Here is a 15,315-nt window from a genome sequence, read left to right as displayed (position 1 = left end):
ATATGGTCTTGGAACCTATGTCTATCTCATCCTGAAGCATGTACAACATTATGTAGACCATGATAGCACCACCGATGTGCTTCGACATGTTTGGTGCGCTCAACTCCAAGTCATCACTGGTGGCATCTCGCCTTAGCTACTCCATATACCTGTTGACCTCTAACTAGACTTGGTTCTTGTGCTTAGATTTGGTGAGGGAACCTACATCTGTTCACTCTCTTCCTTAGTTGCTGGCTTATCTGTCTCATCACCCAGTATTGGCATTGTTTTCTATGTCATTGCACCTTGCCTTTATTCTTCTTCCTCTTTCTGTTTCTTTTCCTATTCTCTTCTTATCAGCTTTCGTTCTTCCTTTAGTTCTTGTTCTGCTTGTTGCGATCTCAATTCTACTATCTGTAAGCTCTTATTTTTCTCTTCCTCTACACTGTTGTCTATGTCCTCTGCTTCATTTTGCTTCTCTTGTCAAAGTTTCCTACATGAAGACTACATCCGCTTTCGCCCTATAACTTTTTTCTCCCTTGGTTATGTCAAGAATTTCCTCTTTCCCTGATTCCATACTAGATTGTTGCCTTCCGCCACTACTGCTAGTCTTGATGCCATGTTAGTCTTGATTCCTTTTATGTAAACAATTGGGAATCTACATATATTGGCAATTAAACTGGTGCTTTCTTAGTTGCTTCCCCAATACTTCTTTCAATGGTCTCTCTTGAAGCAACTCTCTTTGGTGCCATGGTCCAATGACTGCTAGAGAGAAGTGATTCACGAGTGTGGTACCTATGGGATAGAAAGGAAACTCATGGCAAGAAAACATTAGCACTTACAAATCCAACTTCACAACATGATCAAGCAAAAATAAATGCATCTGATGAGAGGGATTGTGCAGTTTTGACTGACAAGGGTGACTGACTGACTATGGGAACTACACACGGCGCAGTCCCAGAAGTTAGTGAGGAAGCCTAATGACTGTAATTGTGCAATGTGCAGTTCAGTCTTGGTCAGAGCCTGGGAGAGACTGCGCATTTTGCAGTCTCAGTGACCAAGCTAGGAGATTAGCTCCTGGAACTGCGCAGTGCACAGTTCGAGCTAGCCTGGGATAGACTCTACACAATTCGAGAAGCCAAGAGAAATGCATTGAGCTCCTAGATTGCGTAGTGCATGCAATGAGATGTGAGATCCTGGAAAGGAGAGCCTAGACCTGTTCATGGGGAGTGCACAAACAAGAATATTTGAAGGATGATGTGAGGATGAGTGCAAAGCTAACTAAGTGTAGATGTATGTGCATGAAACAAGTGAAAGAATGGATCAAACTGAAGGAACACGAAGCATGTGAAGGGAGTCGCCGCAATGATGACCATTGGTGAAAAACGAGAAAACTCATGCGACACTTGAGAAAGGAAATTTATAACTTGAAACAACACTTCTACAAGTTAAAAAAAGTTAAAATAGTAGTGGTCATTCAACAAAACGAGTGAAACAACACTCTCACAAGCTAAACAAACAAAAGCGACAGAAAAAACGACAAAAGGTGATAAAAGAAAAACTCACCCTGAAAAGTGATGACAATGCTCTGAAGGCTCCTTGATCTCCTAGGGAAGCTAGAGCTTGATGATCGAATGTATAAGTGAGCTCTAGAGGCATCCATTACATATATTTGAGCAAAATGGAGTTCATGACATGTATGCTTGAGATCAAGGACAAAAAAGACACTTGGCAGAAACTTCTAAAGATGACAATGTGTCACCTTCGGGAAACTAATAACAAATTCCTACTTCCTAGGGATGATTTTCCTCTTAGATTCTTACCTTTTGGGAAAAATTCCATGCACTGCCTGGAAATATTGCACAATTCTGGGAAGGACCGGGAAACTCTCTGGTTCATGCACTGAGTAGTTTTCGAGCATAGTAGGTTCTGCACAATTTTTTGGTTGAGTGGCTCTAGGCTACCTATCGAGCTCTGTGCAATTTCCGAGCTAAAGGCAATCTTCTAGATGGGTCTGCGCAATTCTGGAGTTGAAGGCTCACTTGCCGGCTTGGAATGCTCTACGCAATTTCCTAGCTGAAGACACGTTGGTAGCTGGGTCTGCGTAATTCTAGAGCCGAAGCTCACTACTAGGTTGTACTCCGTGTTAGGCCTATATTTTGTCTTATTTTATATCCATTTTTATTCGGAAATCCCTTATGCTTTTGCTTATATTGTATCGTTATTGTCGACATTTCATTTATTCTTAGAAGCAATAAAGTAATATTTATTGTGTAACACATCTCCCTTGTTTCAACAAGATTTGACATTTAAGCCATTATTAATGATTGTTTTTGTGTTTGTAGGTTTAAACATGGTCAATTACCTTCTTACCTATATGACAACGGTTCCTACACCATGCATCTAATTCCTGCACCAATTCAATTTTTACAGCATTCTTGCACCAGCACTCCTACACTAGCATCCCTGCACCGATTTGGGGCTTTTATACATTGACACATTTCTAGGAAAATATGAAAGAGGCTTTTATTCAAAATGTTGTTTGAAAATTTCCACATGATTCAAGATACACCCAGTTCATACGTCTGGGTCTCTAGAAGAAAATCAACAAATGTTCTCAAAATCCACACAATGTCCAAACTGCAAAGTTTGACCTTGAATTACGTGCAGTTGGAGGTGAATCTCAAGAATCCGAGAAAATGGGTTTTTTTCCAATATAACAAATTATCTAGAACCAAAACGTTTCCAATTATTTGCAATGGTATAAAAATTACATAAGGTTCTTTGAGGTAGTTTTAAAAAAAATACCATTTTTCCAGAATTTTAGGATCTCAGATTTCACAAGTATCCAAACAGTCATCTTTGGGCACAATCTACGAGGCAATGGAGCTGAACCAGAAAATTATGAGAAAGGTTATTCTTGTAAACATAACAGAGTAGGTTGTCTCAAAACAAATTTCCCAGATTCGTAATGGTTAAGAAGATACAAAGTGTTCTTTGGATGAAGTTTGTTAAAAACACCATTTTTTCAAGAATTCTAGAAAATGCCCAGATTTGTAAAATTTGTGGTAAATATCCATTCTTTCAATAGGGAAATGGTTGTACTGATATTCTATTGATGATAATTAGTTGGGATTCAATCCACATGTTGTTTGCAAAGGATTGGCTTGCTTAATGCCAAACTGGTAATGTAAAAGGTTATCAAAGAAGAGTTATGGCTCCAAGCCTAGTTGGGCAGTAGTGGAGGTGAAAATTAGTCATTGTCCATCTATGCTATTGGATCAATCTTAGGGGCCTCTTCCCCCTTCCCTATGATTATTTGGAGGCTGGATTCAAATCTTCGATGTATACTTGCAACAAATATTTGAGTTAATCCAAGGAGCTATGCTAGTCATGCATTTTCTTGTCTCAAAATCTTTGTGATGCATTATTTGAGCTACTGAAGTTCCAAATCTTGTAGCAGGGAAATGAGCTGGTTGGATAGGGCCCAACCAACCCAGCTCATTCTCCCTTTGTCGCGAGGTGTGTTTAACTTATATTTTTATGCAAGGTTTTGAAGCAAGTTATGTTTGGTTTCTTTTCATAAGTGTGATTTGGATCCGAAGCATTCAGGTTCAATTGTGTTTATTATTTACCTTTCATGCTTTCCTATGATGCATATTTTATTTCGTTTCTGCAAGAAGAGTGTAATTAGCTACTTGCACCAGTGCATTTCCATTTCTGCAAGTTAAAGTTCCTTATTTTATTTCTACGAGTCTTTTTCATGCAAGTTCATTTATTTCCTTCTACAAATGGTGTTTTGTTTATGAGTGAGGTTTTAAGAATTCTTACTATGAGGGTTCAATTTAGAGTTAATATTATCTCTAAGATATTTTAACCAAAGACTATTACATTATACAGATTTGTGCTTGCACTATTTCCTTTTGGAATAAACTCGATTTAACATTGAAATTATTAAAGGGACTTTTGAGTTAAAACATTATTCATAATAAAGTGCAGATCTAATTCACATTTTAAACAGTCATCTCGGGAAGAAAGTGTTTGTATTTGGATCAAATAGTTATTTGTCACATGCAAGAAGTTTTCCTATTTTAGCAAGGATTTTCTTTGACTTTCAAAGCGCTTTACATTTTCAAATGCATGATTAGTTAAAGAGCCTTTTTATTATGATTGTTTATTTTCTCAGCTCTGTTTCACCTTGCAATTTATTCTTAGTTAACACCCTTTTCATTTTCTACAAGTGGTTTGGAAACTCAGTACGGGAACACTGATTTCTTGGTACAGGAACCTCTATTTCGGTACAGGAACCAATATCCTGGTATAGGAATAGAGTGCTCTAGTATAGGAATCCATAGCTCTTTTATAAGGATCATAATTTTTAGTGCAGGAAAATTACATACTTCCAATTCAGGAACATCGCTTTAGTATAGGAACATCATTCCAGTGGAGGAATGTTGTTGTAGTGTAGGAACGATGGTTCAGTACAGGAAGGAAAATCTTTAACAAAGACAAATGTTCTTAATGGTTTAATTATTTATTTGTCCTACGAATACATTGAACCCAGTCTCAGATATTTTTCTTTCATTGATCAGGATTGATTTGAAGTTCCTTTCCTCAAGTTTGTGACAAGTATTTTTCTTGAATGAATCCAAACTCTAGAGCAGTGTGATGTCATTTTATTAACTAGTGTAGGTTGCTAAAGTCTTTCTCTGGCATTTCTAGTGTTGCGCCTCTAAGTTTTCGAACTCCCGAATTGAAAATTAAATGTTAGGTTTTTTATTACACCCCAACATTTTGACGTCATTTCCAGGGAGGCGCTTAGGGGATTGACCTTGGTAACCTGTTGCAGTTTGATTTTCTCTTTACCTAGTTTTTTTGCAAATTTTATTTACTTAGAATTTATTCTTTGAATTTGTTTCTTTCCTTCATTATTTTTATTTTTTTTCATTTATCGGGTGTTGTAAGAATGCCCCCTCTATCTATTCAACCACGTGCTAACAATATATACCAACTAGCTTGTAATACAGAGAAATGGTGTTCCGAGGCATTTTTCAATGAAGGGTTTTGAGGCTAATATCAATCATTCAATGCACCTATTTCACTTATTAGTTTCCAGGAACATTCAAAGAAGGAGTCTCGAAGTAGTACATGGAGAACCTCTTTTATTTTGGTAATAAATGGAAAACATTTGTTACTTTTGAATTTCCTATCAAAGACCTAGGAGTGGATCAAATGCATAATATTCCCCCATCTGCACTACCAAAATTTAATGGTTTGGAAAATGAAGACCCAGATACATTCTTATTTGTGTTTGAAGTACTTTGCAGAGGATATGGTTATTGTTGGGTTGTGTTATATTCTTTCCACGACTAGCCCATGTAGTTAACCGGGGGGTTGGGGGGGGCGGAGCCCCCCTTCGTTGCACCGATTGTGTAGCGAGGGGCGGCCACAGGGGCTTTGAGGTGAAAATTTTGGTTTTGGACCCTATGTTGGGATGGGCGGACCCACCTATGGTTTTGTGCATGATTTTCGCACATGTTTTTGGACGCGACGGTTTTCGGTCTATGGTATTGGACGTGATGGTTTTCGGTCCATGGTATTGGATGCTTCGGCATGTATAAATATGTATTATAACATTGAAAGGAACATAATGAAAAATCAAGCTGGTAGTCTCGATTTTGGGATCTAGGGGAAAATCTGTGTGTATATGTGTTTTATGTGTTATGCTCTCGCATTGTTTATTTTATGTGTTTTAGAATTCATATGCAGGTAATTTCTATACGGGGCTAAAACCTACAGTTATTGTACTAATTCTCAAAGGTTTCAAGTGTTTCCTCTTACTCTTAAAGGAGCATCTCTCCGATGGTTCATGAGCCTTGGTGGGTACTACATTCAAACATGGGAAGACATGAAGAATGTATTCTTGGAGAAATATCAAGACTACTGCTAGGCCAGTGAAGATATTTTTGGAAAAACAAGGGGAAAATGAAAGCTTGGAGGATTATGTGGACCAATTTAGATACAACCTCCAAAAATCAAAACATAAGAATTTGGAAAAAGAGACCTTGAAAACGCTCCTACTCAAAGGAACCAAAGACAAATTTTTAGAACCTTTAAATCTGATAGGAGCAGGTGATGTTTCTCACTTACCATATGATTATGTTTGTAAATTGTGCATTATTTATTCAAGAGGAATCTCCAAGAATAGTAAGAATTCTAGAGAATTTTCTTCTCAATTTTTCGAATCTACTACAAAAATAGGAGCTACAAAATCTTTTCCAAATTTACAATTGGATGATTTGTAGGAAGAATGGAAGTAGTGTAAGGAGGATCATTCAACAAATTATTTCCCATCACTGTCGGGGTTTCAACAGGTATTTAAGGAATCAAGTAAGGAAATAAATCGACCGTCACGTATAACTCAAAATTCATCATCATTTAATACTTGGAGTAATATTTATTGTCCCGGGTAGGTTCCTCAACACATCTACAACCCCACAATTCCATGGTAGACTTATAATCCTCCTTTGATTCAATACCCCACCATATTCCCACAATGGCCCTCTCCCTCGAGCCAGATATTCCTGTAGCCTCAAGGATGGTTTGGAGCCTCCTCTCTAGGGAAATTCCCCATGCAAATTCCATTACCGAAGCCACAATAGTTACAATTAATATCCAATGTGCCACCATGTTATCCCTCTCTATGGTCTGAACCATTTGTGCAACCAAACCGTAACTTCAACAATCAATTTGCACATCAATTTAAAACACCTATTTTTCCTACTCGCTCCCCTATCAAATGTAATGTCATATCTTTTAGAGAGGTGAGAGGAGTGAATCCAGAAACTTCCCCTATTACCACACAACATTTACCTCGGGAAGAAACTTTAATCCATAAACCATTAGAGCAACAATATATGATTGGAACTTGTTCGAAAAATGTTGTTGAAGCTCACAAAGAAGAAAACCCTATAGTTTCCCTTAACCATCCTTGTCAATCCAGAGAGAGAAAACTTCACATTGTGGAAGACCTATACAAGTTGGAGAACCATGAATATGTGTGTCCTATTGAATCCCAGTTCCAAACAATTGTTAGTACACTCCATTCCCTCATCATTCAAAAACTCTTGGTACCATATCAAGTAAGTAAGTTGGTTTCTAATACTCCGATATGCGTTAAAGTTTGAATTTTAAACCTGATTGTGAGTATATTTAGTATTTTGTTATGCACATGGCTACATTGGAATTATTCCTACACTTGAAGGAAATCTTCCTTTCTTTAAATTAGAGTAGGGTAATATAGAAACAATAAATAAAAATGTCATTTGGAATAAAATTGTTATAGCAGCACTCTTGAAATTGCAATTCCTAAGGCACAACTATTGAAATTTATGTCATAATGCACTCTTGTGGTAAGACTTGTCAGAAGAAATTCACTCTTATTGCCTCATATATTTTAAAGTGACTTTGAATATTGGTTGATATTATTCATTCGGTTAGTTAGGGGGGATTGTTATTGTCATATTTTCCATTCATAAGCTTAACATACTTCCATCCAAGAAATATTTTCAAGTTTCTATTTGAAGGTATGGATGAAAAGCCTCCTATGTTGGACCACTCCTATATGTAGGAATTTACAGGGTAAGTTCCTCAGAAAGAATACCAAAAGGACACCGCTCACAACCAGATCTCAAATCAATACACCAGTATTTTTGACGTGGTTAAAACCCTCAGAGTGCAAGGAGGGAAACAGTCCACGGCCTGTCCCAACGTGGGTACTACAGGCAATTTATTAATCAAAGAATGAAAATTTACATAAGCTTCTCTCATGCACGGATTACACGAACAATGACCCTCCATGCGCTTTAAATAGAACTCATGGACCAATCGGGTGTCAAGCCACGGATCAAGTGTCGATAATACCGAGGTGAGAGTGAACCGTCGGATCACTACATATCGTGACCGTCGGATTGTAAGTTACAATATGTACAACGGTAAAGAAACACACTTTACCTAACTCTATACCTAACTCTAAACTAGACCAAGTTGAACTTAACTATATCCTATGTGTCGGAATATCCTAACATCCCCCCTTAAGAACAACTTGGGATAGGATTGAAGGATTTACAAATATGACACAATAGGAGAAGGAAGGAGGCACTAGAGCCTATCCCCCCTTAGTGACAACTTCCTGAACTCCAAGCATATATCGAAGTTTAGTGAACTTCGCCTCTGTGAGAGCCTTTGTGAAGATGTCTGCAACCTGATCATCTGTTGGACAATATTGCACTTCAAGAACATGGTCATGAATGAGCTTTCTGATGAAGTGCATGTGTAGTTCGATGTGTTTGCTGCGCTGATGCTGAACTGGATCTTTGCATAGCTGAATGGCACTTTGATTATCACACCAAAGTGTGGTTGGATGCTGCTGCTCAAAGCCAAACTCTGATAGGATCTGACGAAGCCACAAGGCTTCCTTACTAGCTTCCACGGCACCACGATACTCTGCTTCTGCTGACGAAAGAGAAATGGCAGCCTGTTTCTTACAAGCCCATGTAATAGGTCCTGAACCAAGAGTGAAGACATAACCGGCAGTAGACTTCCGATCATCAGGGTCACCAGCCCAATCAGAATCAGTGAAACCAACTAACAGAGGAGCTGCTTTGGCACTGTAATGAATCCCAAACTGTACTGTACCTCAAACATAACGAAGTATTCTTTTGGCTGCTTTCCAATGACTTTCACGGGGGTTTTGCATAAAACGAGCAACAAGGCCAACAGCAAAGGAAAGATCAGGACGAGTATGGGTTAAGTACAAGAGTTTTCCTACAAGTTGACGGTATAAGGTAGCATCAACTTCAGGAGAAGTACAAGAGACTGAAAGTTTGACTCCAGACTGAAAGGGAGAAGGGGCTGGCTTACAGTCTTCCATGTGAAAATGACGAAGAATATCACAAGCATACTTGGACTGGGAAAGGGAAATACCTTCCTTGGATTGCAAGACTTGAAGACCGAGAAAATAGTGTAAGTGTCCTAAGTCTGTCATTTCAAATTTCTTTTTAAGGATAGACTTCACATGGTTTATAAGGTTGGGATCACTACCAGTAAGGATAAGATCATCAACATAAAGAACAAGGATGATAAGAGAGTCACCCACTTTCTTGGTGTAGACAGTATTGTCAGAATGACACCTAGAAAAGCCAGATTCTAAAAGAAAGCTATCCATTTTGGCATACCAAGCCCGAGGAGCTTGCTTGAGACCATAAAGGGATTTCTTAAGTCGACACACAAGGCTGGAGTCTGTTTGTATGAAGCCAATGGGTTGTTCCATATAGATTTCTTCCTGCAAGTCCCCATGCAAGAAGGCAGATTTAACATCCATCTGATGGACTTCCCATTTTAAAGAGGCAGCAAGGGAAAGAACAAGGCGGATAGAGTTCATTTTGGCAACAGGGGCGAAGGTTTCAGTGTAGTCAATGCCTTCAACCTGTGAAAAGCCCTTAGCAACAAGACGAGCTTTATGTTTATCAATTTTCCCATCTGGTCCATACTTGGTTCTGTAAACCCATTTACATCTAACAAGTTTTCGTCCCTTTGGTAGAGGAACAAGATCCCATGTATCATTTGTCATCAATGAATGATATTCTTCATTCATAGCTGCTTCCCAATGTGGATGGCCTGAAGCTTCTGCAAAAGTGTCAGGATCATGATTTACTGGAGCTTGAGCCAGTAAAGAAGAGGCTCTTTCAAACTGAGAACGTGTACGTCGCTGATCTGTAGGATCACCGGCAAGATCACCTGCTGCATCTCGAGTAGCACGGACCCATCTTGGAAGTTGAGGATCCTGAGAAGGTGGGGGAGGATTGTCATCCTCACTTTCATCATCTGAAGAAGAAATGTTTTCAAAAGTAGAAGAGATAGGAAGAGGTGGCACATCCGCCGGACTAGGCTCGCAGGCCGATTTATTTTCATCAAATTTTACATCTCTTCTAATGATAACATTTTTGGACTTAAATGGAATAAGTCTATAACCTTTTACATCTTCAGAATATCCAACAAAAGTACATTTCTCACTCTTAGGTTCTAAAGCTTTATGCTTTTCATCTGGAATATGGGCCCATGCTTCACTTCCAAACACACGAAAGTGACTTACATCTGGTTTAATGGAACTCCAAGCTTCTTCTGGAGTGATATTCTCTAGAACCTTAGTAGGAGTGCGATTGATTATATAATTTGCACAATTAATTGCTTCGGCCCAAAAACTAAGACTGAGTCCTTTAGATTGCAGCATACAATTAGCCATTTCCTTTAAGGTGCGATTTTTCCTTTCAGCTACACCATTTTGTTGTGGAGTGTATGGAACAGTATGTTGCATTTGAATTCCATTTTCGGTGCAAAAGTTGATGAATGTGTTTTTAACATATTCTCCACCATTATCAGTTCTTAGCTTAAGAATTTGATGTCCAGATTGTTTTTCAACAAAGGCTTTGAAGGCCAAAAAAGTGTTAAATACTTCGCTCTTGAGTTTTAAGAAGTATACCCAAGTGCGTCTGGAGAAATCATCAATGAAAGTTAAGAAGTACTTGCAGCCAGAGAATGAAGCAACAGGAAGAGGACCACATAAATCACTGTGCACAAGCTGTAAAGGGGCTGAGGCGTGCCAAGAGGCACGTTTGTCAAAACTGTCCCGATGATGTTTTCCGAGTACACATCCGGAACAAACACCATCTCTGCAAGATACCATAGGAAGACCTGTCACCATATTTTCTTTACATAGATGCTGAAGGGAGCGATAGTTTAAGTGACCAAATCGCTCATGCCAAAGTTTGCTCACTTCATCATTATGAGCAACAAATACTGAGGGAAGATTTGATGACCCAAAGTTGTGAAACTTATACAACCTTTTGGAATCATCAGCAAGACCAGTAGCTAGAATCTGTTTAGGATCTTTTAGATCCTTGATTACAACATCATGAGGTGAAAATTCAACAATTTTACCTTCACCTGAATGAGTTATCTGATAGACAGATAGAAGGTTGCAGGATAAGGTTGGAACACATAATACATCATTAAACTGACCATTGTCTAGATGAACAGTTCCAGTCCCTACAACATTAAGAGATCTATCATCACCAATATATATATTTTTGGTGTTACAATCATTTAAAGAAGAAAACATGGCTTGGTTTTTGGCCATGTGACAAGAGGCTCCAGAATCAATGAGCCACTCATGAGAATGAGAAGAAGAAGAAGATACATTTAATGCATAACCAGACTGAGATGATTGACAATGACATGCAGAAAGTGCCATTCCGGAAGTTGAAGTTGAAGTAGGCTCCACATGGATGTTATGTTTCTTCATTGCGGCTTCCAAGGCTTCCATCTTCTTAAAGCATTTAGATTCTAAGTGGCCATCTCGATTACAAAAGTTACAATGTCTATCAGTCTTCTTCCATTTGTTTTTATTGGTCTTATCATTTTGCTGAAATGATCTTTCATTTTGAGGCTGACATGGTTTAGGACCATTCTTTTGAGGATATGACTTCTTAGGATTCTTTGAATTTGGTTGCTGCTGGGCGGCTAACGCTTTCGTGGAAGAGTTTCCAAGATTAAGAAGACCAAGGTGTAAGAGTTTTTCTTGTTCTCTTATTAAGGAATCACAAAAGGAGTCAAAGGAAGGGGCCTTGTATTCTTGTCCTTGACAAATGAAAGCTTCCCTTGTAGAATGGAAAGTGGAAACAAATACAGAGTAGGCTGGTCCCAACTTAGTAAGGATGGAATAAATAAGGTTACCATCTTCTTTCTTAACTTTAACACCTTCCAAGAGATATCTAAGGGTCTTGAATTTGGACAAGAAATCTTCAATGCAAGAAAAATTATTAGGATCCAAAGTAAGCAGCTCATTTTCAAGTTGATGGGCTCTAATTTCATTTTTAATTCCAAAAACTTTAGCAAGTTTTTCTAATGCTTCATGAGGAGTCTCAAGTTCTGCAATGTGGAATCTAAGATCAGGAGAAACAGACATCCCTATCAAACCACGTGCTTGATCTTGTCTATTTTCCCATTTTGCCGCCTTGTCTTCATCTTTTGGTTTCTTCTCTTGGTCTGTGGCTATTCTGTAGAGACCTTTACTTCTAAGTAAATCTCCCATGTAGGCTACCCATTGGAAGTAGTTAGTGCTGTCAAGAATGACTTGGCATGGACTTTCCATTTTTTGAAGAAAAACTGAAGCTGAAGATGCTGAAAGTAAGTGGTCCAATGGATAGATCTCGAAAAAATAGGCGGTTTTAAAAAAAACGGCTCTGAAAAAGGCTTCCGGATGAAGAAGTTATGGCTTTTTTAAAAAAAATTGTTGACGATGCCGGCAAAGTGCGCGAATGTGCGGGAAGAAAAAATCCGCCCCCACAAAATGGAGACTTGAACCCAAGACCTCTACTCTCTTAAAATAGCTTTGAACCAATTGATCTATACAAAAAATTTGAGTGAGAGAGAGAGAGAGAGAGAGAGAGAGAGAGAGAGGGGGGGGGCCTTGATTTGCGTGCTTGCCTTGAGAAAGCTCTTTTTCCCTCCCGATCTGAAAAATGACGCAGCTAGGGCTACCGGAAACCTTTTCGCGTGAAACGAAAGGGGTTCCTCACTGAAACAGATGCTCCGAACGCAACAGAGCAGTCCTCTTGGCCCGAAAGCAGTCAGAAACAACAGATCTAGGAAACAACAGCCGCATGCAGTTCTACCGGCTTCAGATTTGGATCACCAACGGACGCGGCCCTCAAATAGCTCCGATACCATGTAGGAATTTACAGGGTAAGTTCCTCAGAAAGAATACCAAAAGGACACCGCTCACAACCAGATCTCAAATCAATACACCAGTATTTTTGACGTGGTTAAAACCCTCAGAGTGCAAGGAGGGAAACAGTCCACGGCCTGTCCCAACGTGGGTACTACAGGCAATTTATTAATCAAAGAATGAAAATTTACATAAGCTTCTCTCATGCACGGATTACACGAACAATGACCCTCCATGCACTTTAAATAGAACTCATGGACCAATCGGGTGTCAAGCCACGGATCAAGTGTCGATAATACCGAGGTGAGAGTGAACCGTCGGATCACTACATATCGTGACCGTCGGATTGTAAGTTACAATATGTACAACGGTAAAGAAACACACTTTACCTAACTCTATACCTAACTCTAAACTAGACCAAGTTGAACTTAACTATATCCTATGTGTCGGAATATCCTAACACTATAAAACCATAACAAGCACTCATAAGAACCCTAGCATGATCAACTTAAGGAATCTTTCAGTCATTATCTAAGATGTCTTCTTTAAAATTAGTCTTTAGGGTAGAAGGACCAACCAGTAAAGATTAGTAATTAAAAACTTTTCACGCCATCCTGTGCTCTTAAGGAGCTGATTTGCCTCCCCACCTATTAAGTAACCTATTTAAGGTTGATCATAATCAGAATTTTTTTTTAACATAAATGGATTAATTGAGGGATAGGAGGTCTCATTACGAGTTGACCTACTATGATCATGGGTCTTAACGAGAATGACATTACCGCTACTGGTCACCAAGCCAGGGTAATGGCTTTCAGTTGAAAAGCTGGAAGACAAGAGGTCTCATCATGAGCCGGCTTGTTCATTCTTGTTATCTCTTGTGAATGGCACTATCGTTCGCTGGTTACCAAGCCAGGACAATGGCCTTTGGTTTATTCCCAAATCAAATTAAATTCTTTTAAACGACTCTGAATCTATATCTAACAGGTGGGATACGAGCATTTAATTTGGTTAAAACGCATCCCTGTTGAGGCTATAGATTCCTGCTGGAAGTAGGGCCATTCTTGTGGTATTAAAGTTAATTTTACACTATGATTTACCTGGTTGTTTTTGTCTTCCCCTAAACTCATTATCATATCTCTCTGAGAATGGCTTTAAGATCCTTTCAGTAATGTTCTTTTGAGTTCTATCTTTTAGAAATAATTTTGTTTTTATGGATGTGGGACCCTTAGTGCATGTGATTCACTTTGCTTGAACAAGAGGAGCTTCAACTATATGCTTGGGTAATGGTAAGATGGTCATCATGGAAAGGTATTGTTTTGTTATGTTTATTTTTCCCTATTTCCATCCATATTTAACGTTGTGACTTTCAAATCATGTCACTTTTATTTGCAATGAGGCTATTGAGGTGAAAAAATTCTATCTAAGGCTACTCTTGAGATGCTTTATGGAAATTTTGATGGTTGTCTATTTCATTATGACACTATCCTTGTAGTTTAGCATTTTTTTTCCTTGGTATCATATTTTGTTGGAATAAATATTAATGAATGAGTAATCCAACAATAAACCAACATATATCTCCATTGTCAGGACAATCATATATAGCAGGAAATTTTGCATGGATATTGAAATCTTTTTTTTTGCAAGGGAGCGACAATACAACAATTGGTTTGCTTGCATGGGGACATGCAAGATGATCGGCATGGGGGGATGTTAGGCCTCTATTTTGTCTTGCTTTATATCCATTTTTATTCGGAATCCCTCGTGCTTTCGCTTATATTGTATTGTTATTTTCGATATTTTGTGTATTCTTAGAAGTGATAAAGTAATATTTATTGTGTAACACATCTCCCTTGTTTTAACAAGATTTGACATTTAAGCCATTATTAATGATGGCTTTTGTTTATGCAGGTTTAACATGGTCAATTACCTTCTTACCTATATAACAACAGTTCCTACACCATGCATTGAATTCTTGCACCAATTCATTTTTTCCAGCATTCCTGCACCGATTTGGGGCTTTTATACATTGACACATTTCTGGGAAAATATGAAAGACGTTTTGTTAAAAATGTTGTTTGAACACTTCCACATGAGTCAAGATACACCTAGGTTGCACATGTGGGTCTCTAGAAGCAAATCAACAAATGTGCTCAAAATCTGCACAATTTCCAAACTGCCAAGTTTGACCTCGATTTGCATGCATCTGGAGGCGAATCTCGAGAATCCGAGAAAATGGGCTTTTTTCAAATATAACAAACTATATAGAACCAAAACCGTTTCCAAATATTTACATTTTTCTAAAAGTTACATAAGGGTCTTTGAGGCACTTTTATAAAAAAAAAATTGTTTTTCCAGAATATGAGGATCTCCAATTTCACAAGTATCCAAACAGTCATCTTCAAGAAAAATTTATGAGCAAATGGAGCTGAACCAGAAAATTATGAGAAATTTTGTTGTTGTAAACATAACATACTAGGTTTCCTCAAAACAACTTTCCCAGATTCGTAATGGTTAAGAAGATATGAATTGTTCTTTGGAGGCAGTTTGTT

The sequence above is a fragment of the Pinus tabuliformis genome, chromosome 9 (genome assembly GCF_031772625.1).
Source record: "Pinus tabuliformis cultivar Carrire ecotype Pingquan chromosome 9, CPIR1, whole genome shotgun sequence".
NCBI lineage: Eukaryota > Viridiplantae > Streptophyta > Pinopsida > Pinales > Pinaceae > Pinus > Pinus tabuliformis.
This window is presented reverse-complemented; position numbering follows the sequence as displayed.